The 22,068-nt window shown below is 33.3% G+C and overlaps 1 non-coding gene across 1 annotated transcript; it reads left to right on the top strand.

Annotated features, from left to right (window-relative positions):
- Positions 1-20,788: 20,788 nt before the first annotated feature.
- LOC139860624 (small nucleolar RNA R71) lies at positions 20,789-20,895 on the top strand. The gene has a single exon (XR_011763252.1). It is a non-coding gene; the product is annotated as a small nucleolar RNA R71 (small nucleolar RNA).
- The last annotated feature ends 1,173 nt before the right edge of the window (positions 20,896-22,068 follow it).

Genomic DNA, 22,068 nt, shown 5'->3' with positions numbered 1-22,068 from the left:
GATTAAATTTTACCAATGTTTCCAAACATATTGGCGTTTGTTGTTGAATGATAAATGGTGCACATCATTTGTTCATTCCTGCAGTTGTTATTTCACATATATTTTGCATCTTGTCGTCAAAATTATTTGCTTTTGATGGACCCGTTTTTAACAGTTCAATGAAGAAACTTTATAAACGGATTCAAGATGCTAGGATTAAGGGGAACTTTAAGTTATGTAACCAATTAGTATCCAATTTGTCGCCTAAAGAAAAGACGATGTTAATTGAATTTATGAATGTTACAGAGGAAATCAATAAATGGCTTGAAGCAAAAGTCAGAGATATGGAAGTTGTTGATGTACCAATTGAAATTAATAATGAAGTTAATCACAATTTCGATACCACAGCTAACTAAGTGTGGAGAGATTCAAATATTTTAAAGGATAATATAATGCTGTCTAGGGTTAGATTTTCTGTTTTCGTGTAGTTCTCGAAAATGAAATCTGAATGGTCTTTCCCTAGCAGACCCTAAAGACCTAGTCTTCTCCCTCCATTCTGAATTTTTATTTCTTTTAGGTTTTACGAGATGGAGAATTCCTTTGATTTGAACCATGGTCTACTATTACACGCTATGATTACTAAACGTAATAATAACATCTTCCCGAGTGAACTGGTATCATTCATAAGAGGCAAAATGGACGAAGTGAGGAAAGAACTCAGGAAGAATCATAATAAGACACATTTTGGCAAAGGAAAATTGAAATCCGCAACAAAAAGAAGAGCACGACACCTTGAAAGATGTCATAAATGCGGAAAATGGTCACACGAAGGTAAATGTTCGAACAATCAAACACATTTCAATTCTGAATTTGTTACTCTATGCAGAGAAGGACCATTCATATGTTTAGAAGAAAAGTTATTGAAAATTCGAGGTTACGCTTATGTAGCTATGGAAAACCAAATCGAACGACTCTCCTATGAGTCGACTAAAGCAGGTCTCTGAGAATTTTATCTCATAGGTAAGGATGTACAGTTTTTATTTTTATTTTATTTTATTGCAACCTTTTGATAATAAACGCTGAATCGTTCGCTATAAAGTATTAAATTGATATTCAATAAAATTAGATATAATAAATCGAAATTATTGATATCATAGAAAAATTTAATTCATCACTGCGAAATTTACCGTTTATTCATAAGGTATAAAAATCTTTAATCAATTAATCTAAAATATTTCAGAAATTCGTCAGGAGTAAAATTAGGTAATATAGCCGAAATTACTTTACCCAAAAGAGAGACGTATATTTTTGTTAATATTTGATTGATTAAAGTGGGATAAAAGACCAAAAAGATTTTTATTTTTACCTTGTTTTTAAAATTAATATATAAATATATTATTTTTAAATGTAAGTTTGTAAACTAATGAATATAAATATTATTAATATTTATATAAAATTTTATGCATTTTAAATTTAAGTTTGGTGTGAATTTAAAAACAAAAATGTACTTTATTTCATTAAGTTAAAAAAATGATTTCTAAAATTCGTCGTGAGTTGAAGACTAGGTCGTTGAACCGAAATTGCTTTACCCGAGGGCGGGACGAGAAATTTTATTAACATTATTTTTAATTTTATTGATATAAAGTATGCTAAAAACATTTAAAAACCCAAAAATCTTTGCTTTTAAAATAATCGCTTTAAAATGACAAATTTTAAATTTTTGTCGAGGGACGAACTAGGTAAACGTACAGAAATGCCCTCAATCTAAAAAGAAATAAAATTTTAAATTAAGTAATTATTTGTTTTATAAGTCAAAGGTTTTATATTTAAAAAAAAGAGAGAGAGAGAGAGAGAGACAGACCCCATGCGATCGCATGGGGTTTACCCTTCAATACCATGCAGTCGCATGGACTAAAATAGCTGGACAGGATCAAAAGCTCAAGTAGACTGGTTTCTGTCCTCACAATACACAAACACAAATACAAACACACACACACACAAACACTCCTAAAATCATCATTTTTTCATCAAAATTTACCAAATTTTTTGCTATAATCTGCTCTAATCATGCGTTTGTTCAGAAGTTTTTCAAAGAAGGTAACAATATCACCCCTAAAGTCTTTAAATTCGAATTATAGTGTTCTTGAGCAAACTTTTACCTAATTTGATTTTGATAATTTCTAGTGTAAGTAGAGTTAAATTAGTCATATATTATGCATGTATAACATAGATTGATGCTATTTAACATGATTTAAAGCCTTAAACTTCAAAATTTTTAGAAATCTAGGGTTTGTATTCTTGAGTAATTTGGGGCTTTTTGATATAAACAGGTTATGGTCAATTTTTATTATGAATTATTGCTAAATTAAGTAGTGTAACATGTTTAGGTTGCTAAATGATCCAAACCTTGATCCTAAACATGATTTTTGAGCATCAAAGTGGACTTTATAAGTCTAAAATTCATGAACTTGATTATTTTGATATAAATGTCATTTGAAACTTGTTTAATTGCTAGTAATGGTTATTTTAACATGTTATTTGAGTTGAAAATCTTATGAACTTTGCATACCTTTTCATATATGCTTATTTGAAAAATTGTAGAATTGATAAAAATATGAAAATGAGTATAAGTATAATATGGATTAAACATGTTATTGTAATTGTTTTAATTTGTTATTTTGCTAACACTAATACATATTTGGATGCACAAATTTTGTGTTTAATGTTTTTTGCAGAGAAATACAGATACTGACGATGCATCATCATCAAGACAACTTGAACAAGAACCACAGCCAGAGATACCACCTGAGCCATAGCAAGAACAACAACATTATGATCAACATGTACAATATTATGAACAGGAACCACAATTTTTCACTGCCTACATACAATTTCTGGTTCACCATGAAATAGAACGCTCAAGAATTCATGAACAAGAGTTACATTCCAATCTAAGGTTTGTTAGAAGCTGGAGAGATTACCCAACGTACCAACGTAACAAATTTAAGCTTTGCACCAAAAATGTGGAAGTACCAAGGGTAATAGATTGGGTGCCTTTGGAAAGGGTCAACCTAGCTAACTCAGTTAGGCTATTACTAATCCAAAGGTATGGCAACTCTTCTTTTCCTGATTGAGAACATTTATTTACCACTCGTAGACCTGTATATAAGGAGTGGTATGTTGAGCTAATGAGTACTATAGCCTTAAATAAGGATTTAGATAGGTTAGACGATAAGACTTTTCATAGATTTTTACTTGGAGGTAGGATGTACAGGATGTCCATGATAGACATGGCTAGGGCTTTACAGATTTATACCCCCGCTGAATTATTATCACCTGATTGTACAACTTTAATTTATCAAGGTGAGAGGGTAGATAGAGATTTTGATGCTAACGCCATATAGAGGCGTATGACAAATTTTAATGTGTTTACACCGGGAGGAAGACACTCCTATTTAGATATTAATAAGGCAGAGCTTCGTATAATTCATAGATTTTTAGCAAACTTGATTACACAAAGAGGTAAAAACAAGTAGAAAGTGAACCTAAACGATTTATTCTACCTTAAGTGCATTCGAGACACTAGAGGCTTTGTTAATGTCCCCTACTGTGTTGGTTATTATTTGTCCAAAGTTGTGGAAGGTATACAGGACGGGGGAATAATAGGAGAAGGAATTTTTGTTACTCTCATTAGAGAGTATTTAGGTGTAGATAGGGAACACGGGGGTCCAATGATGGTGGTTGAGGAACAAACCGATACTATAGGTTTGCATGTATATCAAGGTGCAAAGGTACTAACTCGGAGTCACAATCGGCCAATACCATATCGGGGCAACCATCCACAGGTAGAGAGGGGTTCGGATGAGGAGATGGAGGAAGCAGATGACATTAGGGATGTCATTAGAGATAGTTATACTGATGTCTTCCAGCATGTCGATGATGTGGAAATGAATAATCAAGCTAGGCATCATCAGTATGAGCAGTGGAGAGCCGCGGATGAGTATGAGCAATCCAGGCGACACCAACACGATAGCTGGCAAGTTCATCAACACCAAATCATGAGCCAGCTATCATATCAGGTACCACATAACTACATCCCGACTCAGCCTGCTTTTTATCCACCACATCAGCCCAACATGCGACCACCCTTTGACCTGTACGACCCCAATCAAGCCTACCAGGACACCAATCACCAACCATGGAACCCGAGCGATGATATGAACTGGAATCCCTATCCAAATCAATAGTGTTCCATTAGTGATTTCTTATCTTTTATTATTTTTATCTATTTATGTTAAACATTTAACATTTTGATAGTTTTATGTAATGTTTAACATTTTTATTATTTTGTACAAATATTTCATTTTTGTAATTTGAAAGTGGGATATTAAGTCCCATTTCAAAATACCATGCATGTTTATATTTGTATTGTATGTATTTTATCTCATGTACACAACAGGGTAAAACAGCGCATTTTCAAAGACTGTCATTAAGTTCAGCAAAAGCAACTAATTTTGACGACAAGATGCAAAATATATGTGAAATAACAACTGCAGGAATGAACAAATGATGTGCACCATTTATCATTCAAACAAACAACAATATGTTTGGAAACTTTGGTAAAATTTAATCATTTTTCTACGCTAATCATCCTCAATAATTTAAATTGTTACTGATTTCTTGCAAATAAGGGCATTGCAAGATCTTAAGTGTGGAAAGGGATTAAATTATTTCGGTTTTAATTTTTTTTTTTTGACTTATACACTTGGTTTAATAGCCACTGTTAACTTTTACTAGTAAAATAGTAGTTGTATTAGAATCTAGTGCTCTCTGATAATAAAGAACAGCCCTAGTCTTATATACTGACTACCCACTTCTAGTAAAAATTTTAAAAAAAATTTCAACTAAATGAACTCGAAATCATGTGTATACATATTTATGAACGATAAAACTAGGTGTTAACACCGAAATTATTGTTACCTCGGAAAGGACATAAATTGAGAAACAACCCAAAACGCTTGAATTCATTTAAAATGGAATAGAAGAGAATAAAAAGGCAAAAAATAAAAAATAAAAGCCAAGTGTGGGAAAAATCTACCAAGTTATTTAGAACATATATCACATATTTTTGTACAAATAATTGAAGATACTTTTGTTTTGGACGATATTAATCAGTTTTACCCAGTTTATTGTGATATAAATGGAATTTAAAAGGAAGTAAAGTCTTTCGAGAAAAAGACACGCGCTTCTTGATTTAGGTCAGGAAGTTGTCGTCCAGACCAGTTGTAGAGTCTACGAAAAACTTTGAAAAGTTTTCTCGAAAATTAGATGGAAATCCACGGACCTCAGCGTCAAACAGGGTCGCTATTAAACGGTGGCTATTAAACCAAGTGTATAAGTCAAATTTTTTAAAACCGAAAGAATTTAATCCCTTCCCACACTTAAGATCTTGCAATGCCCTCATTTGCAAGAAATCAGTAACAATTTAAATTTTTGAGGGTGATTAGCATAGAAAAATGATTAAATTTTACCAAAGTTTCCAAACATATTGTTGTTTGTTTGAATGATAAATGGTGCACATCATTTGTTCATTCATGTAGTTGTTATTTCACATATATTTTGTATCTTGTCATCAAAATTAGTTTCTTTTGCTGAACTTAATGCCAGTCTTTGAAAATGCGTTGTTTTACCCTGTTGTGTACATGAGATAAAATACATACAATACAAATATAAACATGCATGGTATTTTGAAATGGGACTTAATATCCCACTTTCAAATTACAAAAATGAAATATTAGTACAAAATAATAAAAATGTTAAACATTACATAAAAGTATCAAAATGTTAAATGTTTAACATAAATAGATAACAATAATAAAAGATAAGAAATCACCAATGGAACACTATTGATTTGGTTAGGGATTCCAATTCATATCATCGCTCGGGTTCCATGGATGGTGATAGGTGTCCTGGTAGGCTTGATTGGGGTCGTACAGGTCAAAGGGTGGTCGCATGTCAGACTCATGTGGTGGATAGTAAGCAGGCCGAGTCGGGATATAGTTATTTGGTACCTGATATGATAGCTGGCTCATGATTTGGTGTTGATGAATTTGCCAGCTATCGTGTTGGCATTGCCTGGAGTTCTCATACTCATTCGCGGCTCTCCACTTCTCATACTGATGATGCCTAGCCTGGTTATTCATTTCCACCTCATCTACATGCTGCAAGACATCAGTATAACTATCCCTAATGACATCCCTAATGTTATCTGCTTTCTCCATCTCTTTATCCGAACCCCTCTCTACCTGTGGATGGGTGCCCTGATATGGTATTGGCATATTATGCCTCCGTTTTAGTACCTTTGCACCCTGATAAACCTGCAAGCCTATGCTCTCGGCTTGTTCCTTAATCTCTACCATCGGACCCCCATGCTCTTTATCTACACCTAAGTACTCTCCAATGAGAGTAACAAAAATACCTCCCCCTATAATACTTCCTGCTTGCATACCCTCAACTACTTTAGATAAATAGTGTCATACGCAATAAGGAATGTTGACAAAGCTCCTTAGGTCTCGAATACACTTAAGATAAAATAAATCGTTTAAGGTCGTGTTTTCCTTATTTCTACATCTTTGTGTAATCGAGTTCACTAAGAATCTATGTATTATCCGAAGCTCTGCTCTATCAATATCTAAGTAGGAGTGTCTTCCACCCCGCGTAAATTCCCTAAATTATGACATACGCCTCCATATAGCGTTAGCATCAAAATTCCTATCTACTCTTTCACCTTCAGTAATTAAACTATTACAATCAGGTGTAATAATCTCAGCGGGGGTGTAGATTAATAAAGCTCTAGCCATGTCCAACATGGATATTCTGTACATTGTACCTCCTAAAAGAAATCTTATAAAACTTTTATCTCCTATCATAGTAACTTCATTATTTAACTCTATAGTGTTAAGCAATTCAACACACCATTCTCTATATATAGTTCTATGTGTAGTAAGTAAGCTGATCCAATCGTTAAATGTAGAGCTACCATACCTCTGGACTAGTAAATTCCTAACCGGTTCGGCTAGGTGAACCTCTTCCAAAGGCTCCCAATCGATTACCCGAGATATTTCAATATTTTTGTGGTAAAGAATGTGCATGTTCTTTTGAAATTTCGGGTATTCAGTCCAACAACGACCGAATCTTAGGTTTGGATATAACTGTTGGTCATCGATAAGTGGGTGCATAATCCTCGGGTGAGGCTGAAATTGACGATAATGAGCATAAAACAGTGGTTCCGGCTCATAATATGGCAGGTATTGATCATTATATTGTTGTTGTTCAGGTTGTGGTTCCGGTTGTAGTTCTTGCTCAGGTTCTTGTTCATGTTGTCTAGACGATGATGCACCGTCCGTATCTGTATTTCTATTTTTGCTTCCCCATCTGTGAGATAAAATTCTCAGAGACCTGCTTTAGTTGACTCATAGGAGAGTCGTTCGATTTGGTTTTCCATAGCTACATAGGCGTAACCTCGAATTTTCAATAAATTTTCTTCTAAACATATGAACGGTCCTTCTCTGCATAGAGTAACGAACTCGGTATTGGAGTGTGTTTGATTGTTCAAACATTTCCCTTCATGTGACCATTTTCCGCATTTATGACATCTTTCAAGGTGTCGTGCTCTTCTTTTTGTTGCGGATTTTGATTTTCCTTTACCAAAATGTGTCTTATGATGATCTTTCCTGAGTTCTTTCCTCACTTCGTCCATTTTTCCTCTTATGAATGATAACAATTCACTTGGGAAAGTGTTATTATTACGTTTAGTAATCATAACGTGTAGTAGTATACTATGGGTCAGATCAAAGGAATTCTTCATCTCGTAAAACCTAAAAGAAATAAAAATTCAGAATGGAGGGAGAAGACTAGTTCTTTAGGGTCTGCTAGGGAAAGACCATTCGGATTCCATTCTCGAGAACTACACGAAAAAAGAAAATCTAACCCTAGACAGCGTTATATTATCCTTTAAAACATTTGAATCTCCTCACACTTAGTTAGCTGTGGTATCGAAATTGTGATTAACTTCATTATTAACTTCAATTAGAACATCAACAACTTGCATATCTCTGACTTTTGCTTCAAGCCATTTGTTGATTTCCTCTATTACATTCACAAATTCAATTAACATCGCCTTTTCTTTAGGCGACAAATTGGATACTAATCAGTTACATAACTTAAAGTTCCCCTTAATCCTAGCATCTTGAATCCATTTATAATGTTTCTTCATTAAACTGTTAAAAACGGGTTCATATAATTTTGTATCAACAACAGGGTTCTTTGTTATCAGGTTATTGATGTGCGTAGAGGTATATATGAAATAGCTTATATTTTACTAGGAAATACTATTAAATATGATACAATTTTACACAAGATATTTATTTATTTATAGAATGGATATACTTAAACCTTGCTACAACACTTATAGGCAGTGTACCTAATCGTACAGTAGTGTAGTTTTTAGTAAATCCTGTTCGTTCCACAGGGAATCTTTTAAACAAAGCTTAACGCTATATTAGTTTTAATTTTATAAAAATACAAATATATATATAAGTAATATTATTATTATAAAAGAGGGTTTTTACCGTTTAATGACCGGTTTGTCGATTTTTAAAACTTTAGTCGCAGTTAAAACCTAATGTAAAATATTAAATAAATAAAAGACTTAATTTAAAGCGTAAAGTAAATAATGATAATGAAATTGCGATAAAATAAACTTGCGATAATTAAAGAGTACGATAATTAAAAGTGCAATTAAATACAATGACAATAAATAAAAATGTGATAATTAGAAGTGAAATTAAATATGAAAATAAAGGAATTATGCTTATTTAAACTTCCGTAATCATGATGTTTGACGTGTTGTTTTTTAGTTTATTCCCATGGGTTAATTGTTCTTTCTCCTGGATTATTCAATTTGTCTGTCTGGTTTTTGTCCATAACAGTCCATCAGTCATAAATATAAAGTGCGAGTATCCTCGTCAAATTATCCTTATACCTGAAGTCAAATATTCCAACTAATTGGGGACTTAAACTGTAACAAGGTCTTAATACTTTGTTTAATAATTACACCAGGATATCGACTGCGTGCAACCCAAGGTTTTAATACTTTGTTATCAATTATGCCAAGTGTCCTTGTACATAATTTCACCCTTGTTTTAATAATTCCATAGACTATTAATCCATTCCCATGTCCGGTTAAATGAACGATTATTCGTACATATAAATATCCCGCCCATCGTGTCCGATCGAGTGTATATGGTTATTTATAGGGACGTCCAATTGTAAATCTTTCTATTAAAATTAACAAACTATCATTTAGTTAAACAAATATAAAGCCCATTAATAGCCCATAGTCTAATTTCCACAAGTGTCGTTCTTTTGTCCAAACCCCAATTATGGTACAAAGCCCAATTACCCAAATTTAAATATTTAGCCCAACATCATGATTACTTCGTTTTAAATAAGCATAATAATAACTTAGCTACGATACATTAATGTAAAAAGGTTGAACATAACTTACAATGATTAAAAATAGCGTAGCATTACACGGACAGAATTTCGACTTACACCCTTACAACATTCGCTAACATACCCTTATTATTAGAATTAAAATTAAAATTAAAATTAAAATTAAAATTATAATATATATATATATATATATATATATATATATATATATATATATATATATATATATATATATATATATATATATATATATATATATATATATATATATATATATATATATATATATATATATATATTATACGTTGAGTAAGAAGAAGGAAAAAGATGTGTTAAATGATGCTCCAAACTGCGAATTTTATAGGCCTGTGAACTGAAAAAGAGGCTCATGCGATCGAATGAGTTTTGCTCCTTCATCTCATGCGATCGCATGGCCAGCTGGGGAGGCTCACATGTTGTTGTTTTCTTCTGCCGATGGTTTATATAATATAATATAATATATAAATTAATTTTAAGAATTAATTATATATTATATTATATTCATGTGCATAGTTGACTTGTAATTTTTAGTCCGTTGCATCGAGCGTTGAGAGTTGACTCTGGTCCCAGTTCCGAATTTTCGAACGTCCTTACGTACAATTTAATATCTTGTACTTTGCGTTCCGTGCCTTGTACTCTTGTAATTTTGAGACGTTTCTTATCAATAATTGGAACCTCTTTGATTGTACTTTGTACTTTTGAGCTTTTTGGTCGTTTGCGTCTTCAATTCGTCGAATCAGTCTTTTGTCTTCACCTTTTATTATTTAAACGAATATTACTTGTAAATAGAACAATTGCAACTAAAAGCTTGTCTTTCTTGAGGGATAATGCTATGAAATATATGTTCGTTTTTAGCATTATCAAATATTCCCACACTTGAGCGTTACTTGTCCTCAAGCAATATAGTCTTGAAATATACTAGAATCACTTCTTTATTCTTCACACTTTGTACATCAGTGATTTCTATACGGCGGTATGAACAATGGTAGAAACGTTATGGTTTACAGTCCCACATGACTATAAAAATTTAGATCCATTAGGGAAATTGGATCTTTATGAAAACATTTTATCTTTTTGAAAATTAAATCTAGCTTTTACCCTAGATAAGTTTTTCGGGATAACCCTTCACCGGTGTTTGCAAATTGTTTTTGTGGGTTTGGTGGGTTTTAGATTTGAAAATTTTAGGTCAAAACTTGCGGTTTTGTGTCACCCACTTGCTAATCTTGTATTGGGAAAGCAACACGTCCAGTATACTTGTTCCGTATATTACCTTTCGGTAAACTACCGTCCGGTTGTAAAGGAAAGTGTTGAAAAAGCAACTGTTAAGGCAATGTCCCCTTATAATTTTTCGGTCTGGCACAAGGTCCTGTCTTTGACCATGCTATGCAACCACCGTTCTTATAGTTGACACCCGATTTGGTTCAGGTGACCTAATGAATTCCAGGTGAATTCCTAGGATTTTACGTTCAATGGTAATGAACGCATTGAAAATGGGTTTTCAGAAAACGAATCGGTTTGTAATTTTGATCAAAATATTTTCTCGTTCAAGCTCGAGTTTAGATATCATCGAATTCCATGAGTTTGTAATTCTCAATCTTTAAGGTCAATCTCAAGGATTGAGTAATATCAGACTTAAAAGCTGATTTTTGATCTTTAAGGAGATTTTCTTTTCTGGGGATCTGATTCATTAGTCTTATCCAGCTAATTTGCACGGCGTCCTCCCCATTTTACAAGACATATCCTCTCATGGTTAGGATAATTCTGACCACTTGGCGACCCTGTTTGATTCTGAGGTCTGTGGATTTCCTGCTGATTTTAGAGATGACTTTTCTAGATTTTTCGTCAACCTACAGCTGGTCTGGTCGACAACTTCATGACCTAAATCAAGAAGCGCGTTTCTTTTTTGGAAGACTTTACTTCCTTTTATTGATGGAATTTATTCATCGTGTAGATCCATCTTTCTTATAGTAAATCGGGTAAAACTGTTTAGTTTAGTCCAAAGGAAAAGTATCTTCAGTTATTTGTACAAAAATATGTGATATATGTTTTAAATAACTTTGGTAAATTTTCCCACACTTGGCTTTTATTTGACTTTTTATTGTCCTCTATTCCATTTTAAATGAATTCTAACATTTTGGTTTGTTTATCAATTTATGTCCTTTCTGAGGTAACAATAATTTCGGTGTTAACACCTAGTTTTATCGTTCTTAAATATATATAAACATGATTTTGAGTTCATTTAATTGAAAATTTTGAAAAATTTTACTAGAATTGGGTAGTCAGTATATAAGACTAGGGCTGTTCTTTATTATCAGAGAGCACTAGATTCTAATACAACTATTGCGTTACTAGTATTTTTAATGGTAACCAAGTGTTTTAAGTTAAAAATTTAAAATCCGAAAGAATTTAACCTCTTCCCACACTTAAGATCTTGCAATGTCCTCATTTGCAAGAAATCAGTAACAATTTAAATTATTGAGGGTGATTAGTGTAGAAAAATGATTAAATTTTACCAAAGTTTCCAAACATATTGGCGTTTGTTTGCTGAATGATAAATGGTGCACATCATTTGTTCATTCCATCTTGTTGTTTCATCATGTTTGTTTTTCGTTTTGTCGTTAAAACTAGCTTTTGCTGAACTTAATGTCAGTCTTTGAAAATTAGCTGTTTTACCCTGTTTTGTACAATTGACAATATACATACATACAAATATAAACATGCATGACAATTTGAAATGGGACTTAATATCCCACTTTCAAATCCTAAATGTGAAATATTAGTACACGATAATAATAAAAATGATAAAAATTACATAAATATATCCAATAACATAAGTTTAAACATAAATAAGTAAAAAGATAAAAACATAAAAATCATAAAAATAACCATTGGAACCAAATCAGTCTGGATAGGGGTTCCAGTTCATCTCGTCAGGTGGGTTCCATTGTTGGTTATAGGTGTTCTGATAGGCTTGGTTATAGTCATACCGGTTAAAGGGTGGTCGGATGTCGGGGTTGTGTGGCGGAAAATGAGCAGGTCGAGTAGGCACGTAATTATTTGGTACCTGATATGATAGCTGGCTCATGATTTCGTGCTGATGAACTAACCAGCTATCGTGTTGGCGTCGCCTATAATCCTCGTATACTCGCTCGGAGTTCCACTGCTCGTACATACTATGTCTGGCCGTGCTTGTCATTGCTTCCTCATCTATACGAACGTGGACGTCAAGAATAGCATCTCGAAAGACATCCCTAATGTCTTCCGCTTCCTCCATTTCCTCGTCTGACCCTCTCTCTACCTGAGGATGATTACCTTCATAGGGCAATGCCTGGTTGCGTCTACTCTTCAATACCTTAGCACCCACATAAACCCGCAATCCTATGGTCTCATCCTGTTCTCTACAAATCTGTAATGGACCCCCTTGGTTCCTATCAACACCTAAATACTCTCCAATGAGAGTAACAAAAATACCTCCTCCTATTATACTCCCGTCCTGGATTCCTTCTACCATTTTAGATAAATAAAAACCAACACAGTAAGGGATATTAACAAAGCTTCTCAGGTCTCGAATACACTTTAGGTAAAATAAATCATGTAAGGTCATTTTCTCCTTATTGTGACCTCTCTGTGTAATCGAGTTAGCCAAAAATCTATGAATTACACGAAGCTCGGCTTTGTTAATATGTAAGTAGGAGTGTTTTCCTCCCAGTGTAAAAACATTATAGTTTGACATACGCCTCCAAACGGCGTTCGCGTCAAAGTTCCTATCTACCCTTTCACCACGATAAATCAAACTCATACAATCGGGTAGTAGTAATTCACTAGGAGTGTAAATCTGTAATGCCCTGGCCATGTCCATCATGGACATTCTGTACATCCTACCGCCAAGGATAAATCTAAGAAAACTTCTATTATCTAACCTATCTACATCTACATTTAATGCTATAGTACTCATCAGCTCAACACACCATTCCTTCTATACAGGTCTACGAATGGTGAAAAGACGTTCCCAATCTGTAAAAGAAGAACTGCCATACCTTTGAATCAAATGCTATCTAACACGGTCTGCTAGATGGACCGTTTCTAAAGGATTCCAATCAATTACCCTCGGCACCTCTACCTCTTTTGTTACTAATTTGAATTTATTACTTTGATATGATGGGTAATCTCTCCATCGTCTATCGAATCTCAAATTAGGATGCAATGTGTGTTCAGGAATCGTTGGGTATTCTACAGGTGGATGTGGCGGAAATACTATGAATTCATTTGGTAACTGTAGTGGGTCATAATAAGGTACGTGCTGATCAGGCTGTTGTTGTGGTTCCTGTTGTGGTACTTGTTCAGGTTCTGGCTCGTATTGCATTTCTGGTTCTGGTTCTGGTGCTGGAGCAGGTCGTCTAGATGATGATGATCCTGAACCTCCAGTATCGGCTCTCTGCAAAACACATTAAACACAAAATTTGTGCATCCAAATATGCATTAGTGTTAGCAAAATAACAACTTAAATTAACCACAATAACATGTTAAATCAAACTTAAACTTATACGCATTTTCACAATTTTTACAATTCTACACTTTTTTAAATAAGCACATATGAAAATGTATATAAAGTTCATAAGTATTTAACTCAAATAACATGTCAAAATAGTCATTACTAGCAATTAAACAAGTCTCAAATGGCAAATATATCAAATTTATCAAGTTCATGAATTTTAGACTTAAAAAGTCTACTTTAATCTCCAAAAATCATGTTTAGGATCAATGTTTGGATCATTTAACTACCTAAACATGTTACACTACTTAATTTAGCAATAATTCATGACAAAAATCGGCCATAACCTGTTTATATCAAAAAGCTCCAAATTGCTCAAGAACACAAACCCTAGATTTCTAAAAATTTTGAAGTTTTTGGCTTCAAATCATGTTAAATAGCATCAATCTAGGTTATACATGCATAAAATACTAACAATTTAACACTAATTACACTAGAAATTAACAAAATTGTATTAGGTAAAATATTGGTAATTATCACAAAAACTAAGAATTTATAGAGTTTAGGGGTGTAATTTTTACCTTTTTGCTGAAGAATGAGAATCTAGGCATGATTAGAGCAAGAAATTTGACGAATTACGGTGAAAATTTGCGAATTTTAGAGAGGATTTGAGAGTAGGTTCGTGTATGTGTGTGTTTTTGTGGAGAAAGACAGACTCGCTGGAACTGCTTGTATCTGGCCTGGATTTCAGCTCCATGCGATCGCATGGAGTTGAAGTGTAAACCCCATGCGATCGCATGGGGTGCCGGTTACAGTGTTTTCAGCTTTTTTTATTTTTTTAAATAAAACCTTATACTTTATAAAATATATAATTAATAAAATTTTAAAAATTTGTTTCTTTTTAGGATGAGGGCGTTTCGGATCGTTGTCCTAGTCCGTCCCTCGACAAAATTTTAAAATTTGTCAATTCAAAGCGCGGTTTTAAAAGTAAATATTTTTGGGTTTTCTTTAATATTTTTGGCATACTTTAATTCAATAAGATTAAAAATAATGATAATAAAAGTTCTCGTCCCTCCCTCGGGTAAAGCAATTTCGGTTCAACGACCTAGTCTTCACCTTACGAAGAATTTTAAAAATCATATTTTTAACTTAGCGAAATAAAGTAAATTTTTATATTTAAATTCACACCAAACTTAAATTTAAAATGCATAAAATTAAAAATTCATATTAAAAATTTACACCAAACTTAAATTATAAATGCATAATTAAAAATTTATATTAAAAATTCACACCAAACTTAAATTATATTTTTGTTTTTATACATACAAACTTATATTAAAAATATTAATTTTTCAAATATTTACAAACTTAAATATATTGATTTTAAAAAAAAATTCACAATATTAATTTAATATTTATATATTAATTTTAAAAACATGGTAAAAATAAAAATAAAAATCTTTTTGGCTTTTATCCCACTTTAATCAATCAAATATTATCAAAAATATGCGCCCCTCTTTTCGGTAAAGTAATTTCGGTTCAACGACCTAATTTAACTCATGACGAATTTTTGAAATATTTTGGGATGATTGATTAAAGAAATTTATACCTTAAGAATAAACGGTAAATTTTGCAGTGATGTAATAAATTTTTGTATGATATCAATAATTTCGGTCGCAAGACCTAATTTTATTGAATACCAATTTAATACTTTATAGCGAACAATTTAGCTTTTATTATCAAAAGGTTAAAAATAAAAATAAAAATAAAAACTGTACATACTTACCTGTGAAATAGATTTCTTAGTGATATGCTCTAGCCCACTCATAAGATAGTCGAACTAATTGGTTTTACATAGCTACATAGGCGTAACCTCGAGCATTTATCGATTTTTCTTCTAAACATATGAACGGTCCTTCTCTGCATAAAGTAACAAATTCTGTGTTTGAATAGGTTTGATTATTTGAACATTTACCTTCGTGTGACCATTTTCTGCATTTGTGACATCTTTCAAGGTGTCGTGCTCTTCTTTTCGCTGCGGATTTTGATTTTCCTTTACCAAATTGTAACTTATTATTTTCGCATCTGGATTCTTTTCTTACTTCGTCCAATTTACTTCTGATTAATGATACTATTTCACTTGGAAGGGTGTCATTATTACGTTTAGTGATCAAAGCGTGTAGTATTAGACCATGGTTTAGTTCACAGGAAGTCTTCATTTCGTAAAACCTAAAAAAAATAAAAATTCAGAATGGGGGGAGAAAACTAGTTCTTTAGGGTCTGCTAGGGAAAGACCATTCGAGTTTCATTTTCGAGAACTACACGAAAACAGAAAATCTAACTCTAACAGAAATACATATTATCCTTTAAAGACTTGATTCTGCCCACACTTAGTTAGCTGTGGTGTTGAAATTGTGATTAACTTCGTTGTCGACTTCCATCGGACTATCTATGTAATGTCTAACTCTGTGACCATTAACCTTAAATTCAATCCCATTTGAATTTATTAATTCTACTGTTCCGTATGGGAAAACTCTTTTGACTATGAATGGTCCAGGCCGTCTTGATTTCAATTTTCCAGGAAATAGCTTGAATCGTGAATTGAAAAGAAGACTCTGTCTCCTTCTTTAAATTCTTTTGAACTTCTGATTCTTTTATCATGCCATTTCTTCGTTCTTTCTTTATAGATTAACGAATTTTTGTATGCTTCATTTCTTAATTCTTCTAATTCGTTTAGTTGACTTAATCATAGACGTCCAGCTTCATGTAAATCAAGATTACATGTCTTCAAAGCCCAGAATGCTTTGTGTTCAATTTCTACTGGAAGATGACATACTTTTCCATAAACAAGTCTAAAAGGTGTTGTTCCAATTGGAGTTTTGTAGGTTGTTCTAAAAGCCTTGAGTGCATCCTCCAATTTTATGGACCATTCCTTCGGATTTGATCCTACGGTTTTCTCTAGAATACGTTTTAATGCTCGGTTGGTATTTTAAACTTGTCCACTTTTCTGTAGATGATATGCGGTGGAGATTTTATGAGTTACTCCATATCTTTTGAGAACTTTCTCAAGTTGATTATTATAAAAATGAGTTCCCCGATCACTTATTAAAGCTTTCGGTGTTCCAAACCTTGAAAAAGATGTTTTAAAAAGTTGACTACAACTCGTGCATCGTTGGTTGGGAGAGCTTGTGCTTCCGCCCATTTAGATACATAATCAATGGCTACGAGAATGTAGAGATTATTATGAGATTTTGGAAATGGACCCATAAAGTCAATACCCCAAATGTCAAATACTTCACATACTTGAATGATATTTTGTGGCATTTTATCACGTTGACTAATTTTTCCGGCCCTTTGACAAGCATCACAGGATTTGCAAAGAAGGTGTGCGTCTTTGTAAATTGTAGGCCAATAGAATCCAGCATCATAAACTTTTCTTGCTGTGAGCTGAGGCCCATAATGCCCTCCTGTTGGTCCTGTGTGACAATGGTTTAAGATTTTATTAGCTTCATCTCCGAATACACATCAACGTATTATTCCATCTGGACAACTTTTAAACAAATGTGGATCTTCCCAGAAATAGTGTTTTATATCACTAAAGAATTTCTTTCATTTTTGGTACGACAATCCTTTTTCAAGGAATCCACATACTAAATAGTTTGCATAGTCTGCAAACCATGGAATTTCATTATAATCTATCTTCAATAGATATTCATCAGGAAAGTTGTCTTGTATGGCCGATTCATTTAGAACTTCTAATTTGGGATTTTCAAGACGAGAAAGATGATCAGCGGCGAGATTTTCTGCTCCCTTTTTATCTCGGATTTCAATATCAAACTCTTGTAAGAGTAAGATCCAACGGATTAATCTTGGTTTAGCATCTTGTTTCGAAAATAGGTATCTAAGAGCAGAATGGTCGGTATAGACCACTGTTTTAGCTAGAACGAGATATGAACGAAATTTGTCAAAAGCAAAGACAATAGAAAAGAGTTCTTTTTCAGTAGTTGTGTAATTTGTTTGTGCTCCTTGTAACGTCTTACTAGCATAATATATAGGTTGAAATTGTTTTTCAATCCTATGTCCTAAAACGGCTCCCATTGCAAAATCACTTGCATCGCACATTAGTTCAAACGGTAGATTCCAATTTGGAGTTATCATGATTGGCGTATTAGTGAGTTTTTCTTTAAGTATATTAAAAGATTTGATGCATTCATCTGAAAAGATGAATGGAGCATCTTTTTCTAGGAGTTTATTCATAGGAGTGGCAATTTTAGAAAAATCTTTTATGAAACATCGGTAAAAACCGGCATGTCCAAGAAAACTCCTAACTCCTCTAACATTGGTGGAATGTGAAAGTTTAGCAATTACATCTACTTTAACTCTATCCACTTCAATTCCCTCCTTTGAAATTTTATGTCCAAGAACGATGCCTTCTTTAACCATGAAATGGCATTTCTCCCAATTAAGAACTAGATTTGATTGTTCACATCTAATAAGCATTCGTTCAAGATTAACTAGACATGATTCAAAAGTATCACCGAAGACTGAAAAGTCATCCATGAAAATTTCCATGCATTCTTCTATCATGTCATGAAAAATCACCATCATGCACCTTTGAAAGGTTGCAGGGGCGTTGCAAAGTCCAAATGGCATGCGTTTGTAAGCAAAAGTACCATAAGGATTTTATGCGTGCAATACGAAGGACTTATTCCTTTAATATCATGAATCTTCCATGCAATAGCTGGTTTATGAGCTTTTAGCACAGAAATGGGTTGAGATTTTTCATTTTCAGTAAGAGAAGACGATATTATTACAGGTAATTTAGATTCACCATGTAAATAAGCGTATTCCAAATGGTTTGGAAGTGGCTTTAACTCTAATTTCGGTGGTTCTTCTATCGATGATTTATATCGATATCTGTCTTCTTCTTTTAGTATTTGAATTTCTTCTGTTGTTGGTTCATATCCATTAGCCATAAGTGTAGCTAACATTTCAGTTTCATCAATTGGTTCAGTACCTTCTCCTAAAAAACATTCTCCTGTTCATTGTAATTCTGGAAATTCTTCTAACAAATCTGCATGTGTATCTATAGTTTGAATATAATAACATGTATCATCTGCAGATTGCGGTTGTTGCATTGCTCTATCAACTGAAAAGGTAACACTCTCGTCCTCTATACTTAGGGTTAGTTTCTTACCAAACACGTCTATCATTGCTTTAGCCATGTTTAAAAATGGTCTTCCTAATATGAGAGGAACTTGAGAATCTTCTTCCATGTCCAGAACAACAAAATCTACTGGAAATACTAAAGTACCAACTTTAACTAGCATGTTCTCCATTATCCCTCTAGGATATTTTATTGATCGATCGGCTAGTTGTATGCTTATTCTTGTTGGTTTCAATTCTCCAAGGTCTAGTTTAGTGTATAGTGAATACGACATTAAATTTATACTAGCACCTAAATCTGCCAATGCTTCTATTGAACTAAGACTTCCCAGAAAACATGGAATTGTGAAACTTTCTGGATCAGATAGTTTTTCTGGTATTTTATTCAACAGCACTGCTGAACAATTAGCATTCATAGTAACAGCCGAGAGTTCTTCCATTTTCTTTCTATTTGTGATTAGATCTTTCAGAAATTTAGCATATCTAGGCATTCCTGAAATCACATCAATGAAATGAAGATTTACATTTATCTGTTTAAACATATCCAAGAATTTAGATTGCTCGGCTTCAAGTTTCTCTTTTCTCATTTTACTCGGGTAAGGAAGTGGTGGTTGGTATGGTTTAACATAAGGTTTTGCCTTAACTGTGTTATCTTCATTAACCTTTTCAACTACCGGTTCTTTTTCCTTATCTTGTTCAGGTTGTGGTTCTTGTAGAGTAGGAATAGCTTCCTCAGAAATTACAGGTATTTCAGGTGGTTTAAGTGTAATACCACTTCTTGTGGTAATGGCTTTAGCTGTTTCATTCCGGGGGTTAGCATTTGTATCACTTGGTAAACTTCTCGATTTTCTTTCACCTATTAACCTTGCTAGGTTACTTACTTCTTGTTCCAAATTTTGAATAGAAGCTTGTTGATTTCTAAATGCTTGAGCATTTTGTTCATTGGTTTGTTTCTGAGATGTGAAAAACTGCGTTTGAGATTCAACTAGCTTCGTTATCATATCTTCTAATTTCGGCTTTTTATCATCGGTTTGTGGTGGTTTGTTTTGAAAATTAGGTCTTTGCTGATTGTAAGTATTATTGGATACTTGTTGATTACTAGGACCTTGTTGGTTGTTGTATGGAACATTTCGGTTATAATTCTGATTTTGATTGTAAATTGGTCTTGGCGGTTGATAATTATTCTGATAATTATTTCCAGGCCTTTAGTTTATATATGAAACATTCTCTCTTTGTTCCATTGTTAGTTCAATACTGAGACAATCTTTTGTCAAATGTGGTCCTCCACACTGCTCACAACTAATTCGTATTGAGTGAATATCCTTAGTCATCTTTTCCATTCGTCTCTCGACAGCATCTATCCTTGCAGAAATGGAATCTAAGTCATGGCTAGAATCGGCTCTAGCTGCTTTAGATGATCTAATGATATCTTTTTCTTGGTGCCACTCATGTGAGTGGGAATCAGTGTTATCAATAATCTTATAAGCGTCAGTTTCTGTTTTCTTCATAATGGAACCACTAGCTGCTATATCAATGTCTTTCCTTGTAGTGATTTCGCATCCTTGGTAGAATATTTGTACTATTTGACAGGTGTCTAAACCATGTTGCGGACATCATCTCAATAACTTTTCAAATCTTGTCCACGCCTCATATAGAGTTTCATTTGGTTTCTGTGTGAACGTAACAATTTCTCCTTGAAGTCTTACGGCTTTAGATGCCGGAAAGAATTGTTTAAGAAAATTTTCAACTAAAACGTCCCATGTATCAATCGCCCCTTCAGGTAACGATTCTAACCAATCTTTGGCTTCTCCCTTTAAAGTCCAGGGAAATAACATGAGATATATCTGTTCATCCTCAACTTCTCTTATTTTAAATAGAGTGCAGATCCTATTAAAGGTACGAAGATGTTCATTTGGATCTTCCTTCGGTGCACCACTAAATTGGCATTGATTAGTCACCATGTGTAGAATTTGTCTTTTGATTTCATAATCTGGCGCATTAATGTCAGGTTGAGTAATTGCGTGACCTTGGCCAGTGCGTTTAGCTCTCATTTGGTTTTCCATACTTAAAGGTTCCAGATTCTCCATAATTGAATTTGTTGAATCTGAATCACTATAGGATTCTGATTTAATGGTTGGTTCCTCAACAATCTCTGTTTGAATGATTGATGGTTTCGGAGGAAAGATTAATGGTTCAGGATCTATAAATTGTCCCTGAATATTCTCCGGATTCTCAATTGTGAGGTCGGGTTCAAAAAATGGATTATCGGAAATTTGAATTGGAGTACTTGGTCGACTTGATGACGATTCTAAAGAAAAATCAACGGCGACAATATTTGCTAGATGTCTTGATCGAGTTACAGGTGGTGAACGTACAAAAGGTGGTGAACGTTTTGCTTGGTGCATTCACTGAATATCCTATTAGTTTTTTAAAAATGAAGAAAAATTATATAAGTTATCAAATTAATAGACTTTTCTGATTTTGCCCACGTTTCGAATAGCCAAAAGATGCAGCAGAGGGGCAGGATTCGTTTGGTCTCAATATAATTGAGTACTGTTTGGCTCGAATAACCCGGTCCACGTACAAATCCAACTATTACTACGAACCAGAAAATTTTGATGTCTATCAATTTAACCGCTTAAAATAATTTTTCGTTGAAATTTAAAAAATTTAGATAAGAAATAGAGAAAATTCTAAGTCCTAAAAACTAGAATGTCGAGAAATAAGAAAGAAAAAGAGCGCGTCGAAAAACGTTGAAAAATAAAAAGGCGAAAAATAATAGGCGTTGAAAAATAAAAATAAGAAAGTAGCGCGTCGAAACTTAAAAAGGAACTAAAAACTAAGAATTAAAAGTTGCGTCTTAAAATATTAAAGCT

This window comes from Rutidosis leptorrhynchoides, chromosome 7 (assembly GCF_046630445.1).
Source record: "Rutidosis leptorrhynchoides isolate AG116_Rl617_1_P2 chromosome 7, CSIRO_AGI_Rlap_v1, whole genome shotgun sequence".
NCBI classification, from domain to species: domain Eukaryota; kingdom Viridiplantae; phylum Streptophyta; class Magnoliopsida; order Asterales; family Asteraceae; genus Rutidosis; species Rutidosis leptorrhynchoides.
This window is presented reverse-complemented; position numbering and strand designations above follow the sequence as displayed.